At 40.4% G+C, this 19,548-nt stretch overlaps 1 protein-coding gene across 4 annotated transcripts in view; it reads left to right on the top strand.

Moving 5' to 3' along the window:
* The window catches only part of HHLA2 (HHLA2 member of B7 family), a 178,764-nt gene that overhangs the window by 38,807 nt on the left and 120,409 nt on the right, over positions 1–19,548 (top strand). For 3 of the 4 annotated variants that reach the window (XM_088836792.1, XM_088836794.1, XM_088836799.1), the window contains exons 2-3: positions 6,806–7,098; positions 9,149–9,286. The gene's annotated coding sequence lies outside the window, so the exon portion shown is untranslated. Of the gene's footprint in view, positions 1–6,805; positions 7,099–9,148; positions 9,287–10,316; positions 10,417–19,548 lie in introns of all 4 variants that reach the window. The other variant, XM_088836787.1, reaches the window with a different exon arrangement.

Genomic DNA, 19,548 nt, shown 5'->3' on the forward strand with positions numbered 1-19,548 from the left:
TGTCCACAGTTAGTCAAGCACCTTATATATTGTCTTGTTTAGTCTTCTGCACCACCCTGCAAGGTGGATGTTTCCTGGGTCTCACAGAAGTTAAAGTGACAGGGAAGGGCTTCCCTATCACTGCTTCCAGGCAGACTAAGTGGAAGCACCTGTCTCTTTTTATTCCACTAAGTACAATAAAAACCCTGAACACTGTATGTAGAATAATATAAGGCTCTGAAAGGTAGAAAGAGAAAGGACAACAGGCTAGGACATCCAGGACCCAAGGAGCTACAGTGTAGAGAATCCCTTGGGTTTTCTCTTAGCCTTCCTCCTGACCCAGGGATCGAACCCAGGTCTCCCACATGACAGGCAGATTCTTTGCCATCTGAGCCACCAGGGAAGCCCTTGAATCCTAGTCTTTGGCAACTGGAAATGCCAACAGGCATAGATGAAAGGGCCGAAACAAAAGTCTGTTCTCTCTACTAAACAAACCAGAAAGGGAAATCCTAGCAAGACAGAAAACTTAGACAATAGCCTCTCAATTCATACCAAACATCACAGAAAAATGGTGGTGGGAGAACTGAGGCTTCTATTTTCTAGAGGCTGTAAGTGCCACGCCCTGCTACAGGGGTGGTGGGAGAGAAGGCTGAATAGGAAACCAGGACTTTCGTCCCTCCTAGGCAGTAAGGAGAACTTTGCCCACCCCCGAGTGCCAGCAGAGACTGTGTGTGACCCTGGAGTTCCACCCCACTCTATAGTAGGGTTAGGTAGTTAGAATAGGGAAAAGGAATCCAAAATAGTGGTGGCTAAAAGACAAAGGAAAAAGCCCTCCAAAGTAGAACAAAGGAAGGTCCGAGGACTGGAATGAGAACCTCAGGTGAAACAAACAGCCCTACTGGCTAGCCCAGTTTACATAGGGCAGGCTCAGGGAGAGGAGAAAAAAATATATAGAGGAGCCAAAATTAAGCCCCTCTCTTTTTTTGGATCAACCTGCCCTCATGCCTTGAGGTTATATTTTCCTTTGCTTGCCAAATAAAACTGAGCTGTAAACGAACTGCAACACTTGTCCACCACTTCAAATTTTTGCCGTGGCAAGACATAACTGAGGAAATTACACACTCTCTGGACTGTACTGAAATGACATCCCTGCCTTTCCCCACTGAATCTGTATCAGAAAAATTCAATTAAAATACAATGTAAGAGTAAGATCTAAAGTCTCAAACTAAAAAATATTGCTCTGCAAAAGTCTCTGTTAGAAGGATGAAAAGACAAGCTACAGACAGAAAATATTTGTAAACCATGTGTCTGACAAAGGACTAGTATTTAGAATATATAAAATGTGCTTAAAATTCAACAGTAAATAGGCAAATCATTAGAAAATGAGGGAAAACATAAACAGACATTTCACTTGAATATATAAGTTAGCATGTAAAAAGATATTAACATTGTTAGGTATCAAGGAAATGCAAATTAAACTCACAGTGAAGTACTGCCTACCTATCAGAATAGCTAAATGGTGTAAGCACCAGGTGCTGATTAAAAAATAGTGACACCAAATGCTGGTGAAGATTTAGAGAAACTGGATCACTCATATTGCTAGTGAATTACTCATACTGCTGGAGGAATATAAATGGTACAGCTATTCTGGGAAATAAGCAGTTTCTTAAAAAAACAAAATATTCCAGCAATTGCACTCCTGGTATTTATCCCTACAAATGAACACTGTGTTCACTCAAAACCTGTTCATAGATACTTATGGCAGATTTACTAATAACAGCCAAAAACTGAAGTCAGCCCTCATGTCCTTCAACTAGTGAGTGGTTAAACTGTAGTACCCACTCTATAGAATACTATTCAGCCTTGAAAAAGGAACGCATTAGTGACACATGCAACAGCCTGGATGAATCACCAGAGAATTCTGCTGAGTTTAAAAAGACAATCCCTAAAAGTAATATACTTTCTGTATCGTTTATAAGACATCCTCAAAATGACAAAATTATGGAGGTGGAGAAAAAGTGAATACATTCCAGGGGTTAAGTAGGGTGAGAGGAGGGAGGTAAATGTGCCTTAAAAGGTCACTATGAGCTAATCTTGTGGTGATAGATATGTTCTGTATCTTAACTGTATGAATATCAATACCCTAATTGTTACAGACTGAATTTTACACCTACCCCACCAAAATTCATAGTTGAAATCTTAACTACCAAGATCTCACAATGTAATCATATTTGGAGATTCAGTCTTTAAAGAGGTTCCTACATTGAAATGAGGTCATTAGGAAGGGTCCTAATCTGACTCATTTCCTTTCAAGAAGAAATCCAAACAAAGACACATACAGAGGGAAGACATAAAGACCCAGGGGGGAGACAGCCATCTACACGCCAAGAGAAACCAACCTTGACAACAAACACCTTAAGGTGTTCAACTCACCTGAACTTTAGCTTCTGAGGTCAAGAGACCTCAGAAGGAACCAGCCTTGCTGACAACTTGTTCTCAGACTTCAAGCCTCCAGAAGAGTGACAAAATAGCTTTCAGTTGTTTAAACCATCTAAACTGTGGTACTTTGTTATGGCAGTCCTAGGAAACTAACACATTCGTTCTAATATTTTACTAGTTTTGCAAGATGTTACCTTTCAGGGAAACCGGGTAAAAGGTACCTAGGATCTCTTTGTACTGTTTCTTAACAACTGTACATTAATCTATAATTATCTCAAAAAATGAAAAACAAAAAAGTGTTTCTGTGGTTCAAACGTAGGTCTGTTGCTAAAGCTTATACTAAAAATCTTACCCAACCTTTTGACATAGTCCTGTGTCAGAGGGCCATCAATTCTGATGCTGAGTCAAAAATCTAAACTATGAATTCAGACTTAGATGATTGACATGGGTGCTGACCTAGAGGCTTAGTGGTGACAGGTCAGAGGTAGCATTTTGCACTGGGGTTTTCTGATTTTCTTAATTGTGAATCAATACTTACTGACTGCTTTCTTATAGAAAAGACTTATTTCATGGACCCATACCTTAGAGCTGGGAGTGACTTCAAGTTCTGTTGCTTTCATATGTAAGTGAAACTATCTGAACAAATCTTAAAGGTAATTGATACCACACAGTGTTCCGTGATTTTCCAAAAGTCATATTGTGTAGTTTTGAGTGCAGCTATTTCATAGTGATTGATGCTTTTGAACTGTGGTGTACTGGAGAAGACTCTTGAGAGTCCCTTGTACTGCAAGGAGATCCAACCAGTCCATTCTAAAGGAGATCAGTCCTGGGTGTTCATTGGAAGGACTGATGCTAAAGCTGAAACTCCAATACTTTGGCCACCTCATGTGACGAGTTGACTCACTGGAAAAGACTCTGATGCTGGGAGGGTTTGGGGGCAGAAGGAGAAGGGGACGACAGAGAATGAGATGGCTGGATGGCATCACCGACTCTGTGGACATGAGTTTGAGTGAACTCCGGGAGTTGGTGATGGACAGGGAGGCCTAGCGTGCTGTGATTCATGGGGTTGCAAAGAGTCGGATACGACTGAGCGACTGAACTGAACTGAAGAATATCTCTGGTGGCTAAGTTAATAAAGAATCCACCTGCAATGTGGGAGACCTGGGTTCAATCCCTGTGTTGGGAATATCCCCTGGAGAAGGGACTGGCTGCTCACTCCACTATACTTGCTTGGATAATCCTATGGACAAAGGAGCCTGGAAGGCTACATTCCATGAAGTCAGAAAGAGCCGGACATGACTAAGCGACCTTCACTTCACTTCACTTCAGGCATTTATTGCTTTTATAGGTAAAGTACCACATAGTTTGGATGTGAGAGTTGGACTGTGAAGAAAGCTGATCGCCAAAGAATTGATGCTTTTGAAATGTGGTGCTGGAGAAGACTCTTGAGAGTCCCTTGGACTGCAAGGAGATCCAACCAGTCCATTCTAAAGGAGACCAATCCTGGGTGTTCATTGGAAGGACTGATGCTAAAGCTGAAACTCCAATACTTTGGCCACCTCATGTGACGAGTTGACTCACTGGAAAAGACTCTGATGCTGGGAGGGATTGGGGGCGGGAGAAGGGGACGACAGAGAATGAGATGGCTGGATGGCATCACCGACTCGATGGATATGAGTTTGAGTGAACTCTGGGAGTTGGTGATGGACAGGGAGGCCTGGCGTGCTGTGATTCATGGGGTCGCAAAGAGTTGGACGTGACTGAGCGACTGAACTGAACTGAGACCTGAAATGCATGTCAAGTACATTGGGTCCTCAAATGAAAAATAGTATTTTGAACTAAAGAAATAGTCGTCTGTTGCCATGCTTAAATAATAAAACTCTGAAAGACAAACTCTTCTGTTAAACTTGGGATACTTCTGTCTGTTTCTTATGTGGTAAGGGATTTTTGTAAGGACTTTCAGAGGTAATTTTGACTTTGCAAGTGTTTTGCTTTATGTGCTGACTTTGGAAATTAACCTCCTCATAAAATCCAATCCCACTTTGCTATTTTGACACTTCTTTTGTCTGAAAGTATTCATTAACATTTCATGTAATTGCCCCGTTTCCAGAGCAAGTATATAATTTCCTACAGAGTGACGACTTCATAATGCATATCCAATAAAGTCCATCCTGTCTCCCAGTATTTGATGCCTTAGTCTTACCATGAGCTCCAAAGAGATTTTTCTGCTGTGGAACCTGTTGAAACTTGTTGACCATTTGCACCATAACAGGGTGACCACTGGTAGTGGCTGTTTGTAATGTCTGCTGTTTCTAAGTCATTGTTCTATGAACATCTGGCTCTTTTCTGTGCACTCCAACTGAATGTTGCCAAGTCAACATAGTATAAGATTTTAAGCAAAATTGATCAGAGCACTTTCATAATTTTGTTTTTACCAAGACAGTAATGTAAATATGAATCTAATTTTGATTATAATATTGCAGAATAGGGAAAGCCATGACAGTGTACCTATGGAAAGCTATGTTCTAGTGGAATACAAAGTGAAAAGATGGGCTTACTGAAACAAAGATATTCTATTTTTTGGCTAAGGAGTGAATTACTTAGAGCTTCAATAATTTTTTTTAAATTGTGCATCACCAATGCAATGGACATGAACTTGGGCAAACTTCCGGAGGTGGTGAGGGGTCAGGGAAGCCTGGCGTGCTTCTATCCATGGGGTCTCAAAGAGTCAGACATGACTGGGCAACTGAACAACAAAAACAATACATGTTTTTTTCCTCAGGAATTAAAAGCAGTCATGGAAACAGATTTCACTTTATTATTTTTTCCACTGACATGACCTGTTATTATTTTTATGTTCAAGCAAACTACACTTTAAATGTTCTTTAAGAATTGTATTAATTATGTGGATAATTCTGGTGTTCATGGAAGTAACTGATACCTATTTATAGGTATATCTGTTTTAGATTTTGAGAGAAATAGCTTCCTCGGCCACTCTGTATTGACTCTTGTGTGTTCTTTTGGAAAACCCTGGAAAAAATTCATTTTTTCCACATTGGTGAATGTTTCAGCCAGTATATCTGAGATTCATAAGCTGGGTTTTGGTTTCTTTGCTTCACATTTATAACATAATACACAGCATCTCAATCTTTAGTGACAAGCAATCACGGCAATGTTTACATTCAGGTTGCTTGATTTCTGGCATCTGTCAAATATTATAAAATGATCTTTGTTGGCTTTTAAATCAGAAGCATTGTGGCTAACTGATCTGATAGTCTGCATAAGCTGCATAGAACTGTTCCTTTTGGTACTACTATTTATACTTAGATTTTTCCTTTCCAAATCAAAAATAGTTTCACATTCATCAGTTGGTTTTCTTAATACTGTGCTGATATGTGAAGCTGATAGCAATATGGTACTTTGTCTAAGAGATTTTGTAATTTTTTAACCAGAAACAGATAAGATGACCATGTCTCATCTTTATAAAATTAATGAAAGCAACCCCCAGTGATACCTATATGTGTAGATAATTACAGTGGATAAACATTGGTGTTATTGCTATTATAAACCTCAAAGCTGTAAGGACATCATTGTGTTTTCTCCATTCTGTAAGACTATAAACCATCAATATATATATAAAATAAGCCATAAGAATTAAATTTTTACTTTTTATTAGAAAACATAGGATGAAAAGAAAACAACCAGGAAGGTTTATAGATGTAGAACTCTCTAAACTGATCCCAGAAATATCACTGGGTAATTATAGTTACTTCTAGCTATTTTAAGTCATCTTCAAAAGGGCAATTTATGTATTTCTTTTCATATTTACATATACATCATTCTTCTTAAGTAAGCACTACCTTAAAAGTAATCACAATTTTCCCTTATTAACCTCCCAATGTGTGCCAGGCTGTATAGAACTTATGGAAGTTATACTTGATATTCAAATACTAAGTCTTGAGGCTGTTCTTTGTGATTATAAGTGGAAAAAGTATTGAGTTTTAGCTCTGGTGATTAATAGGGTAATAAGAATGAACCAGAAAATCAAAAGAATGTTTTCATAGCCTTAAGTAATTGGGTTTCTCCAAGAAGCAGAGCCTGAGCTGTCTTTCATGCAAGTAGTTGAATTGAGGAAGGGAACCCAAATGGAGGGCCCTGAGAAGAGGGAAGGAAGGAGAGAGGGCGAACCCAAGGGTGTTCTTGAGTTAACTATTCCTGTGGATAGCTGGGGCTTTGTCCTGGTGGGAGCAGGATGTTTTAAGGAACCATGTAGAAAACTTTCAAAATTGTCAACAAGAGACCCTGAAGAAAGGAAAACCTTGACCCCTCCAGGCTGAAAATGAACATTGAAGGGTGTTAATTTTCTCTCCTTTATGATTCTCTCTAGGAAACGGAGAATCCCTGGGACGAACAAGATAGACACACAGAATGGAAGAATAGACACACAGAATTGCACATGGAAGCAATTTAAATGATAACACACTATAAAGCTGAAAATTGTTGAGGCTGTTCTGTACATGAAACGTGTGAAAACAGAGAACAAAGAGGATGTCACAGAAAGAATCTTGAAGGATGAGAAGCCCCAGCATACGATGTGACAATTCTGTAGCAGCCATGGACCAGGACAGGAAGAAATGCACCAACGATGACAGACATCACATTTAGCATCTAGGAAAACAAGTGTGTGAATTTAACAGATCAAATTTTCTACTGGCTAGTACTAGGAGATTGTTTCTTGTTAGAAATAAATATCGATAGAACTGATTTAGCAAATGCCTAATATATGATGCTTAGTCTGCCTTTCAGACCCATTTAAGATTATCTAAATTTTAGTCATGTCTGTCTACCCTTCCACTTTAGAGCTCAAATTCACTTTCTTCTGCAATGTTTTAGCAGTTGAAAGACTCTGGTTGGATTATTAATTTCAGCCATATTTGATCTCTGAGGATTCAGCAGTAACTACTACTCTCCCATCCTCAAGTTACATGACAGTTATACTTTTATTTCTTCAGAACTTTTGCAAATTTAATAAGTGTTAAATGCCAGTGTTACTTTAAATTCTCTTCTGAGCCTTAGAGTAGGTGCATATGCATGATAGATACGATCAATGTTCACAATATTCCATATGCCATTTCTCCTCCCAGCAACTTGAAGGCATTATGGAGGAACTTGGCAGAGGAGAATCCAAACTGATACGTACTTGGATTGGTAACAGCTGTCAGAGTTTAACAGTAGAACCTCTGCAAGCAGTGACCCTGTGGGCTTCCCTAATCTAGTTCCTAATGGCTCATCCTGCTTCCTTTCATGTACCCCTTCCTGGAGAGGTAGTGACAAATCCATCTCAAGGGAAAGGTGCATAACCTACAGCTGTTGATCTAGTCTTTAGTCATAGTATAAATGTTGAGGTAACTTTCTCTGTGACATTAACCTCAGAGCAACCCTCATCTCTCATCTATTGATATTCTTAAAAACCTTAATTCTATTTTTACTTCAGCTTTAGCAGTCTCTGCATAATAAATACCTATATGGTATTTCATCTTAAGACTTCAAAAATGTTCAAAGACTATCTGGTTCTTCTATTTTGAGATTCCGTGAAAGTCTGTTCTCCCCATGTGTGGGCTTGAGGATCTTAGCTATTTCCTTAAACTAATATTAGAGTGGCTGTGATGTATGAGGAACTGTATGGCCCTGGGGACTCAGAGGTGAAAGCTGGGATTGCCTGTGTCTTTAAAGGAAGCCCTTGTTTGATCTTATTTCATAATGAATCTTATTAAATAGTGATTAAAGTTGGCATGGGTGACTTTGGGGATCCTGGGAGGGGAACAGCAACCTCCAATTCAGCTTTTAGGAGTAGTAAAAGACTCACCATTGGTGAGTGCTGAGGAGGAGAAAGAGGGAAGAGTTCCCCCTCTCCTCAATGTACCTTGCCTTCTCCTCCAAGTGTCTCTATTGGCAGGAGGCTAAGTGGATGTGGGCAGTAATGCATGGAGGCTAACTAGTCAACCAGGGCCACAGGATCAAGGACTTTGTGTGCCTTTTGATCCAGACAAGAGAGTCCTGCTGAAGTCCTTTCAGAGTCTAATGTTCTTGTGAAGTAACAAGCAAATACTGACCACCTACTACGTGCTAGTATGTAGTAGGCACAATGCTAGTTGGGGTTATAGGAGTGAGTAAAGCATGATGCCTAGTGTCTTGCACATGCGTGAGTGTGTGTGAGAGAGAAAAGTAAACACCCAGTAATTATAATAGCAATAGCATAAATCAGAGGCACGCTCTGCTAAGGTCTCCCCACAGAGTTCAGAGAAGTCTTTACAAAGAAAGCTATTCTCTGAAGCTGAGTTTGTTCATCTTGAGTATGCTCCCAACCAGAACTGCAGTGAGAATTGTAGGTGCAGATGTGCTGTGACTCTGTGCAAGGTTATGGCTCTTTTGCATGGCATGATCAGCACTTGCCTCTATTAGCAGCAGGTTATTGTAGTAATCTAGAAAACTAGATAGGCTTGCTCTGCATCTGGAGACCAGAGAGCAGTCCCACCCCAGGGAGGTTGCCTGGGTCTTGCTGATGGTGAAGGATGGCATGCAAAGCATGAAACCAAAGGGGCCAGCTGCTCCATTATACTATCTGTAACTGGGCGTTCTGATTTCTGGACTTTAAACATCTGTATTGACCCTGATCTGCATAGGGTCAGGAGTCTTGCATTACATTATTGGTTTCCTTGATCTGTCATAGGCAAGAAATCAAGTACACCTTAGACTTTGCTTTCTGACTCAGACTGCATTCATCAATACAACCTCTCACACTTGAATTCAACCTGTATTCTTATGGACTGCTTAGTGATCACCTGGAAGGCCTACACTTCTGAGTAAGGTAAGATTTTTTTCCTAAGTTGTGTGTACCTAAAACTTAAAATAGGGCATGAATGAAGCAAAAATTATTTTTCTGTTAATAAAAAATTGTGACTGGTTTTTGTAACTGTGAATTGTAGCTTGATTTAGGGCAGATATCTACAGTTGCAAAAAATGTGCTTACTAAAAGCTTTTCTTGGAGGATCGTGCGGAAATATTTCAAATAATTTAGCAAAAATGATAAAACACAAAGGACAGACATCATAATCTTCTGATAAAGTTGTGAAGGAGGGATGAGAAATGTTTGTTCTGAAAAGTATTTAGTTCCCTACGTCTGAGGGTGTATTCTCACCTCTGATTATTCCTCTACTTAACTACAGAGGCTTGTTAGCTGACCCAAGGATACATCTTTACTCCCTGTGTGGGGGAAGAAAAAGAAATGTGGTTTTCTAGCAGAATCAAGTGACTTTTGAATTCTAAAATAAGAAGCTGAAATTGCCTACTTATTTATACTGTTTCAAAGGAGTCATTAAGTAAAGCTCCTTTTTAATACTTAAGAAAGGACTCAGCAAATTAAGATTTAATTCTCATTAGATTTATGTTGTTTGGGACTTGGGACATTAGAAAAAAAAATACTAAAAGATAATTTTATGTTTCTGTGTTGCTGTTACCTGAGAAATAAAACTAGATTTTCCACATTTTCCCAAAACTTGGAGGAAATCCTTCTGTCTAAACAGTATACTGGTGTAATCTCCCACATTTATAATCAAATTTTCATGAAAAGTTATAATAAGTTGTGGTGGTTAGGATCATAATATCTAGGGGAAAATAATCCTTGACATGAATACCATTTCCACCATTAAGCAATTGTATATTTTTCTCTGAGCCTTAGTTTCTTAATTTTTTTTTCTTTATTTTGTTGGAGGCAAATTACCTTACATTAATATATTGGTTGGTTTTCCATACATTGACACGAATCCGCCCCGGGTGTACATGTGTTCCCTTTCTTGAACCCCCCTCCCACCTCCCTCTTCCCCATATCCTCTCTCCAGGTCATCCTCGGGCACCAGCCCCAAGAAGTGAGGTAGACAGGACCTCTGAGGTTTGCTGTGAAGAAACGAAATGTATCTGAAGTGCTTAGCAACATGCCTGGTGTGTAGAACATGTTCCATAAATATTTATCATTATTATTTCAGAATATAGATAAGACAAATAATTTTCTAATCACACTGTAACATGATGTTTTAATATACGCTCATAAAACTGAGAATCCTGAACTTAAAGTAAATTAGGCTCCTTGGAGGAAAGTTCTACCCACTTTCAGTCTGTCCCCCCACCGTCCCTTTCCCACCTCAGCATGCTCTATCAGCTGGTCTGTGCTGGAGAAGGCACCAATTCCTGGATTTAGTTTTCTTCCAGACACTTAGACAAGAACAACGTTGTATGCATATTTTGATCAATAACTGGGGATCCTGGGAAGCCCCTTCCTGCTGTGGTCAGTAACTAAGTATACATTGTATAGTAAGGAAATCATAGGTGTCTGGGTCAATGAGAAATTCCCAGACATTTGTAGGAGTGGAAATTTTGTTCTAAACTATTACACTATAGCATCCTCTTGGAAGCTTTAAATCAATTATCTGTAACTGACTTTCGACTCCAGACATGTAGAGATTTCCCCAGCAGCAGTTCAAGGGCTAGCAAACTGCCCAGTCACTCCTTGATTTAGTTTAAGCCCTATAAAGACCAAATTGCCTACTCAGGAAAATTCCAGTCTTTCTCAGATTTCTCCCAGGTGAGACTGGCCCTTGGGTATACACTCCCTAGGACTATGACCTGACTTTCCTAGAAAGAAAACTAGGGTCCAAGTTCATTCCACTTACTTGGAGCTATAAACATACGTCATCCTAAAACTCCTTGCTATTCTTGCTTTGTTGTATTCAGTTGTGTTAATGCATTCAAAATACCTCAAATATGGCCCAAAGCGAAGTAAATATTTTACGGTCTCTTTTACTCCTTGATTTTTAAAAATGTATGTTTCTTTGTTTCTTTTGCTATAGAGTTTACCCATGGAGGCTTGCTTTTCTCTGAAATTCCTTTCCATCAGGTCTCTGTGATAATGCCCGCTATTACATTCCTCTCTGTTGAAGAATCGGATGTAGCTAGCAGGGGCAGCTGTTTATCGTCTCTTCAGAATTTTTCTCCGTAAAGCCTGCTAAATGTCCCTTCAGAGGGTTACTTTTAAATTTTAAGTCGTGGAGGCTTGCTCTTCCTTTGCTTTTGATCTTGGAACCTTGTATTTTATAAATTGTACATCACTCCTTATCAACTGTTTAAGAGTTCAGACTAAGAATTCCCAATCAACCAGATATTAAGATAACAACCGGAGATATGTAAAAGTACATTTACAGCTTTATTAGTTTAATGCTTTCTGTTTCATATGTCTTTGCCGTGGCCACCCAGATTCTGCCCTACATACCATCTTTGACTAATGGGGTTCTTTTTATCTAATATAATATAAATTAGAGGCAGTGTGGAGACCACTTTCTAAAGAGAAAAGCTTTTCTCTTTCTGCCCTATCTTCTATCTGCCTTAGCTGAAATCACTAGAATGTCCTGTCAATTCACTGATTTGTACAAGATCAATGTTACTGACTTCAGTAATATTTCTGTTGGATAATAAAGTTCAATATCATTTCAAATTAAGGAAGTAAGTATTCTCTTGAAAAACACCACTGTCTTATACAAAGTACAGTACTTCATTAAATGTTCTTTCCCAGTAATATGTTTAAAAGTTTACTCATTGTTTTGGCACTACCTTAGCCATATTTTTTCCTTTTAAACCCAGTCTGGTTAAACTGGGCCTTCCTTCTCATGCTGTCCCGGATCACCCAATCTCTACCTCAGTCTGCATTAAATATTTTTAAGAAGCATATAAAATAGACTTTCTTAATTTATACATTCTTTGAATCATTTCATCTAATCATTTGATCTCTAAAGAATTTACTATACCCCTTTTTAAAGCTGTGCTATATTTTTTAAAACCCTAAACATTTAATGATCTTTTACCTATAATTATGTAAGCAATTTTTACTGTAATTTTTTATATAATTGCACAAATCCTTTCAAGCTGTTTCTAAGAAACACGGGCATCAAGCTAAAATATTTAGCAAAGATGCCTCATTTGTTTAAAGCATTCTAAATGTAAATTAACACAAAACCAAGATGCCCTTTTTTTTTAGCAAAATATTGAAAATATCTAGTGCTGGCGGGTCTTGGAGTATGACAGGCACTTTGAAACCCGGCTAAGGTATATTGCAGAAACCTTTTTGAAAGCAATGTCTTAATAAATATACAACTTATATAACCCTGGGCTTCCCAGGTGGCACAAGTGGTAAAGAATCCACCTGCCAGTGCAGGAGACTCAGGTTTGATCCCTGGATTAAGAAAATCCCCTAGAGAAGGAAATGGTGACCCACTGCAGTATTCTTGCCTGGAAAATTCCATTGACAGAAGAGCCTGGTGGACTATAGTCATGGGGTTGCAAAGAGTTAGAGACAAATGAGCACACACGTGTTGATAAATAATCCTAGAGTCAATTTCAAATTCATAAAATGTTAAGACATTATAAAAAGCATCCTATACCTAGTCAGTTATAGGAAAGATCATCTCCTAGGGGGTATATTGAAATAGAGTCCTAAGATGCTGTTGGTTATTAACTTTTTCCCCTCTAAAATACATTTATTTGCCTGTGGAAACTTTAGACAATAAAAATATGAGTATTTTTTTATTCCCAGTACTTTTATCCTTTTTGATTATAAGGCAAAAAAGACTTTGGCAACTTCTGAAACTATTTGGTAATTGTTGATAAGGTGGGGTTGGAGCTCATTTCTGAATTCTAAGGCTTTAATAACAGTTAAAACTTATTTATGTACTATATGTTACACATTGTTCTGAATACTTTTATACACATTCATTTGCTTAATCCTCCAAATCATCTAAGAGATTTTCTCCATTTTTGTCCAATGCCACAGAGTCAAGTATAAGAGCCAGGATTTGTGTCCCAACAGTCTTATTCCTTATTTAAAGGGTGTGTGTTGCTCAGGTGTGCTCGACTCTGCAACCCCATGGACTGTGCCCTGCCAGGCTCCTCTGTCCATGGAATTTTCCAGGCAAGAATGCTGGAGTGGGTTGCCATGCCCTTCTCCAGGGGATCTTCCTGACCCAGGGATTGAATCCTGGTCTCCTGCATTGCAGGAGGATTCTTTACCATCTGAGCCACCAGGGAAACCCAGAGTGAAAATGTTAGTTGCTCAGTCATGTCCAACTCTTTGTGACCCCATGGACGGAAGCCTTCCAGGCTCTACTATCCATGAAATTCTCCATTCCCTTCTCCAGATCTTTCTGAACCAGGTATCAAACCCAGGTCTCCTTCATTGCAGGCAGATTCTTTACCATCTGAGCCATCAGAGACCTACTCAGACTAAGCCATCTTTTTTGGTCTTTCTCAATAAGATAAATTATGTTCTGCTTATATCTGTTCTGCTCAGGTATTATCAGACATAGATGACTGGTCATATTGTGAGAAACTGGCCTATCCTATAATCAGTTGCCATAATTGTTTCTAGTTTTCAACTGTACAGTATGTATTTAATATTTATTCACAAGCAAGGGTATATTCAAAATATTTATAAACCCTTGAGGCAGGGACACTAGCCAGTCAGTGGGGACACCACCTAATCAGAATGCATACAGCATTGAATAATCAGTAGGGTAGTATGGATATAAAAGGGATAGGCATCAATCTACTCCATAACCAACTCACCATCCAGGCATGTCTGGGTACCTCAGGAAAACAAGCAGCTAAGTTTATCACTGACAGTGTACATTTGTTTGAAGATTGCATGTGAGATTAACCTTTGGAATTTGATAAAGACTACATAATTATAACTTCAAAGCAAAACTTTCTGTATCTTGTGCTGTTTGACCCAGGAATTGGAGACTCTAGTTCTCTTTGGGGCTTCAGTTCACTTTTAGATATTCTTTGTTTTATTACTTTTAAAGAACCATCTTTAATAGGAATATACCGGCAAATCTGTCCTAATTGTTAAATACATGCTCATCAGTAGAGGCCGTCCTTCCTCCAGTACAAACTCCATATGTGGGTGTACAATTTGTGCTTCAAGGCCAAACTTGCCTGTTGCTCCAGAGGATTGGAATTCACTCTTTCTACCAGATCTAATCTCTTGAATATATTTGTCATCTCCACTGTATAATCATAAGGGATTTGATTTAGGTCATACCTGAATGGTCTTTTAATTTCATGGCTGCAGTCAGCATCCACAGTGATTTTCAGTTCAGTTCAGTCGCTCAGTCGTGTCCGACTCTCCGCGACCCCATGTATCACAGCACGCCAGGCCTCCCTGTCCATCACCAACTCCCGGAGTTCACTCAAACTCATATCCACAGAGTTGGTGATGCCATCCAGCCATCTCATTCTCGGTCGTCCCCTTCTCCTCCCGCCCCCAAACTTTCCCAGCATCAGAGTCTTTTCCAGTGAATCAACTCGTCACATGAGTGGCCAAAGTATTGGAGTTTCAGCTTTAGCGTCAGTCCTTCCAATGAACACCCAGGATCGATCTCCCTTAGAATGGACTGGTTGGATCTTCTTGCGGTACAAGGGACTCTCAGTGATTTTGGAACCCAAAAAATAAAGTCTGACACTGTTTCCACTGTTTCCCCATCTATTTCCCATGAAGTGATGGGACCAGATGCCATGATCTTTGTTTTCTGAATGTTGAGCTTCAAACCAACCTTTTCACTCTCCTCTTTCACTTTCATCAAGAGGCTTTTGAGTTCCTCTTCACTTTCTGCCATAAGGGTGGTGTCATCTGCATACCTGAGGTTATTGATATTTCTCCCGGCAATCTTGATTCCAGCTTGTGCTTCTTCCAGCCCAGCATTCCTCATGATGTACTCTGCATATAAGTTAAATAAACAGGGTGACAAGATACAACCTTGATGTACTCCTTTTCCTATTTGGAACCAGTCTGTTGTTCCATGTCCAGTTCTAACTGTTGCTTCCTGACCTGCATACAGGTTTCTCAACAGGCAGGTCAGATGGTCTGGTATTCCCATCTCTTTCAGAATGTTCCACAGTTTATTGTGATCCACACAGTCAAAGGCTTTGGCATAGTCAATGAAGCAGAAATAGATGTTTTTCTGGAACTCTCTTGCTTTCTCCATGATCCAGCGGATGTTGGAGGGAGAGTTATGACCAACCTAGATAAAAAGCAGAGACATTACTTTGCCAACCGGGGTCCCTCAAGTCAAGGCTATGGTTTTTCCAGCGGTCATGTATGGATGTGAGGGTTGGACTGTGAAGAAAGCTGAGCGCCGAAGAATTGATGCTTTTGAACTGTGGTGCTGAAGAAGACTCTTGAGTGTCCCTTGGACTGCAAGGAGATCCAACCAGTCCATTCTGAAGGAGGTCAATCCTGGGTGTTCATTGGAAGGACTGATGCTGAAGCTGAAACTCCAATACTTTGGCCACCTCATGTGACGAGTTGACTCACTGAAAAAGACTCTGATGCTGGGAGGGATTGGGGGCAAGAGGAGAAGGGGACGACAGAGAATGAGATGGCTGGATGGCATCACCGACTCGATGGACATGAGTTTGAGTGAACTGCAGGAGTTGGTGATGGACAGGGAGGCCTGGCATGCTGTGATTCTTGGAATCGCAAAGAGTCGGACATGACTGAGCGACTGAACTGAACTGAATGGTCTAGTGGTTTTCCCTACACTCTTCAATTTCTTCCTTAATTATGCAATAAGGAGCTCATGATATGAGCCACAGTCAGCTCCCAGTCTTGTTTATTCTGACTATATCAAGAGCTTTTCCATTTTACGTTGCAAAGAATAAAATCAATCTGATTTCAGTATTGACTATTTGGTGATGTTCATGTGTAAAGTCATCTCTTGTGTTGTTGGACAAGGGTGTTGGCTATGACCAGTGTGTTCTCTTGTCAAAACTCCGTTAGTCTTTACTCTGCTTCGTTTTGTGCTTCAAAGCCAAACTTGCCTGTTACTCCAAGTATCTATTGATTTCCTGGTTTTGCATTCCAATCCCCTGTGTCAAAAAGGGCATCCTTTTTTAGTGTTAGTTCTAGAAGGTCTTGTAGGTCTTCACAGAACCAGAGCTTCTTTGGCATTAGTGATTAGGGCATGGACTTGGGTTACTGGGATGTTGAATGGTTTGTCTTGGAAACAGACCGAGATCATTCTTCCATTTTTGAAAGCGCACCCAAGTACTGCATTTTGGACTCTTATTGACTATGAGTGCTATTCCATTTCTTCTATGGGATTCTTGCTCACAGTAGTAGATATAACGATCATCTGAATTAAATTCACCCATTCTCGTCCATTTTAATTTCACTGATTCCTAAGATATCAATGTTCACTCTTGCCATCTCCTGCTTCTTGACCATGTTCAATTTACCTTGATTCATGGACCTAACATTCCAGGTTCCCATGCAGTATTGTTCTTTACCATATCGGTCTGTACTTTCATTACAACTGAGTGTTGTTTCCACTTTGGCATTGTCTTTTCATTCTTTCTGGAGCTGTTTGTCTGCTCTTCCCCAGTAGTATATGCATATTGGACACCTACCAACCTGGGAGACTCCTCTTCTGATGTCATATCTTTTTTGCCTCTTCATACTGTTCGTGGGGTTCTGAAGGCAAGAATGCTGAAGTGGTTTGCCATTCCCTTCTACAGCGGACCGTGTTTTGTCCGAACTCTTCACCATGACCTGTCCACCTTCAGTGTCCCTACTCTGCATGTGGCTCATAGTTTCTCTGAGTTACACAAGGCTGTGATCCGTGTGATCATTTTGGTTCACTTTCTGTGATTGCTGTTTCCGTTCTAGAGGCTGTAGGATTATATTTCTTGCATTTTCTATCTGCCCTCTGGTAGATGAGGCTAAGAGGCTTGTGCAAACTTCCTGATGGGAGGTACTGACTGTGGGGAAACTAGGTCTTGCTCTGGTGGGCAGGGCCATGCTCAGTACACCTTTAATTCAAATTCTGCTGATGAGTGGGGCTGTGCTCCCTCCCTATTAGTTGTTTGGCCTGAGGCGACTCAGTCCAGGAGTCTATGGACTGTTTGGTAATGAGATTGTTAACAGTCTCAGTAGGGAGGCCTGAGGTCCCTTAGGGGCAGGAGGAAATAAAACTGCAAATGGCAAACTTTTTTTTTTTTCTTTTCTCTTCTAATCCTGTGTTGTTATGGAGACACCTGGCTCCACCTGAACTTAACTTTAGCTCAGACCTTGAACTAACCAATGCATTTTTCTCATGGAAATATCTTTCTTAAGCTATGTTAATGAATTATGTATTTGCTTGGAAATTTGCCTTTCTTCAAGATTCATGTCAATTGTTTTATGGCCCTGAATGACTCACCTTGTGCCAATGTTTTATCAAAATGCATGTTGTGGGTGAGGGCCCTGGTACAACTCTCTCAGTTTTGAGGCATTTCCTTTCTCTAACTAGCAGCTTGCTAAAAGGTATATAACTCCTTGCTAAAAACTAGCAAGAGGGCACTCTTTCTGTCCCCTTCTTATGTCTATGTCAGAAGCTTTCTCTGTCTCTTTAATACTTTAATAAAACTTTATTACACAAAAAGCTCTGAGCAATCAAACCCCGTCACTGGCCCAGGATTGAATTCCTCTCCTCCAAAAGCCAAGAATCCCAGCGTCATTTATGGCTTGTAGCAACAACCTTTCATCTTGGTGGCTCATCCAGAATTCTCAGGACAAGGTAAAGATGCTCAGAGATTTAGTTTTTTGTTCTCCTAGTAAACACATTTTCTGCTTTACTTTACTAACTCTACAGTGTGCCTTTGTGTGTGATTGATTGAAAGAGATGCACAAGCAAGTGCAAAGCTCTTAGTGTGCCTTTGTGTGTGATTGATTGAAAGAGATGCACAAACAAGTGCAAAGCAAGAGCTGTGTCCTAATCTGCGGTTCCACAGTGACCTCATATGGCTTATGGCAGAAACCCTGTCAGGGGATTATACCGACCTGCTAATGTCAAGAGACACTCAATGTCTCCTCCAGGGGAGTGGTTAGAGATAGATGAAGCCTGTGAACCGAACTCTCCTTTCTCAGTGAAACTTTCTGTTCTCTCTGACCACTTCATAACTGTCTGGGAATTGAAACTATTAACCTAATCTGTCAGGTCATAGACTTTCAAGGGACTTGTGATCCATGCTGTTACTGTGTACTTTTACTTAGACCCCAAGTATGGAAGTGCCTAGCCTTGCTAGGAGTTGAAAGTTACAAAAGCACATTCAGGAGTGAGGTGGAGCTCTAGCTCCAGGAACATCTCTCAGGCTAGAGGTCACTCTCTTGGCTCCCTGCTTCAAGGGCCAGCAACCTGAAAGAGAGGTTTTGTCATGGCTGTGCCTCTGATCTATGTAGATAGAGGCATTGCTGATGACCATGAGGTTTTTGAGGACACAGATCAGGGATTCCAGGATCTAGTCAGATTGTTAAGTGCAATGGGCTTCTTCCTTTGGTAATGCTAGCTCTTAGTAGACCAGAGGAGGCTCTCTGGTGGCTTTTGTCTCAACTCCTTAGGTATTCTTTCTGTGGAATCTGTGGAAATGAACTGGAAGGATTGGCCCTAATAGCTCGAGGACAAAAATCACTTTTTCCTCTCTGGCCAGCCCTCCAAAAGGATTTATGCTGTTGTAGCCACGCATTCCCGGAGAAGGCAATGGCAAGCCACTCCAGTACTCTTGCCTAGAAAATCACATGGACAGAGGAGCCTGATGGGCTGCAGTCCAATGGGGTCACTACTAGTCGGACACGACTGAGCAACTTCACTTTCACTTTTCACTTTCACACATTGGAGAAGGAAATGGCAACCCACTCCAGTGTTCTTGCCTGGAGAATCCCAGGGACGGGGGAGCCTGGTGGGCTTCCGTCTATGGGGTCGCACAGAGTCGGACACGACTGAAGCGACTTAGCAGCAGCAGCAGCAGCAGCAGCAGCCACGCATTCTGGGAAACAAACTCACTCAGAAGGACAATGCAGATAGTGGAGTGCAGTTTATTACACCGGCGGGCCCAAGGCAGAGTCTCCTCTTAGCCAAGGATCCTGACCAATTTTTGTGAAAACCTTATATACCCTAAGTGTACTTGCTCAAACTCACCTCCCCAAATTCTTTGAAACTAGTCTGGACAAGGTAAAAGAGAGATCCAATCAAAGTTAACCCATGATTCATG

The sequence above is a fragment of the Moschus berezovskii genome, chromosome 1 (assembly GCF_049115385.1).
Source record: "Moschus berezovskii isolate FMDL1 chromosome 1, NW_MosBer_1.0, whole genome shotgun sequence".
NCBI lineage: Eukaryota > Metazoa > Chordata > Mammalia > Artiodactyla > Moschidae > Moschus > Moschus berezovskii.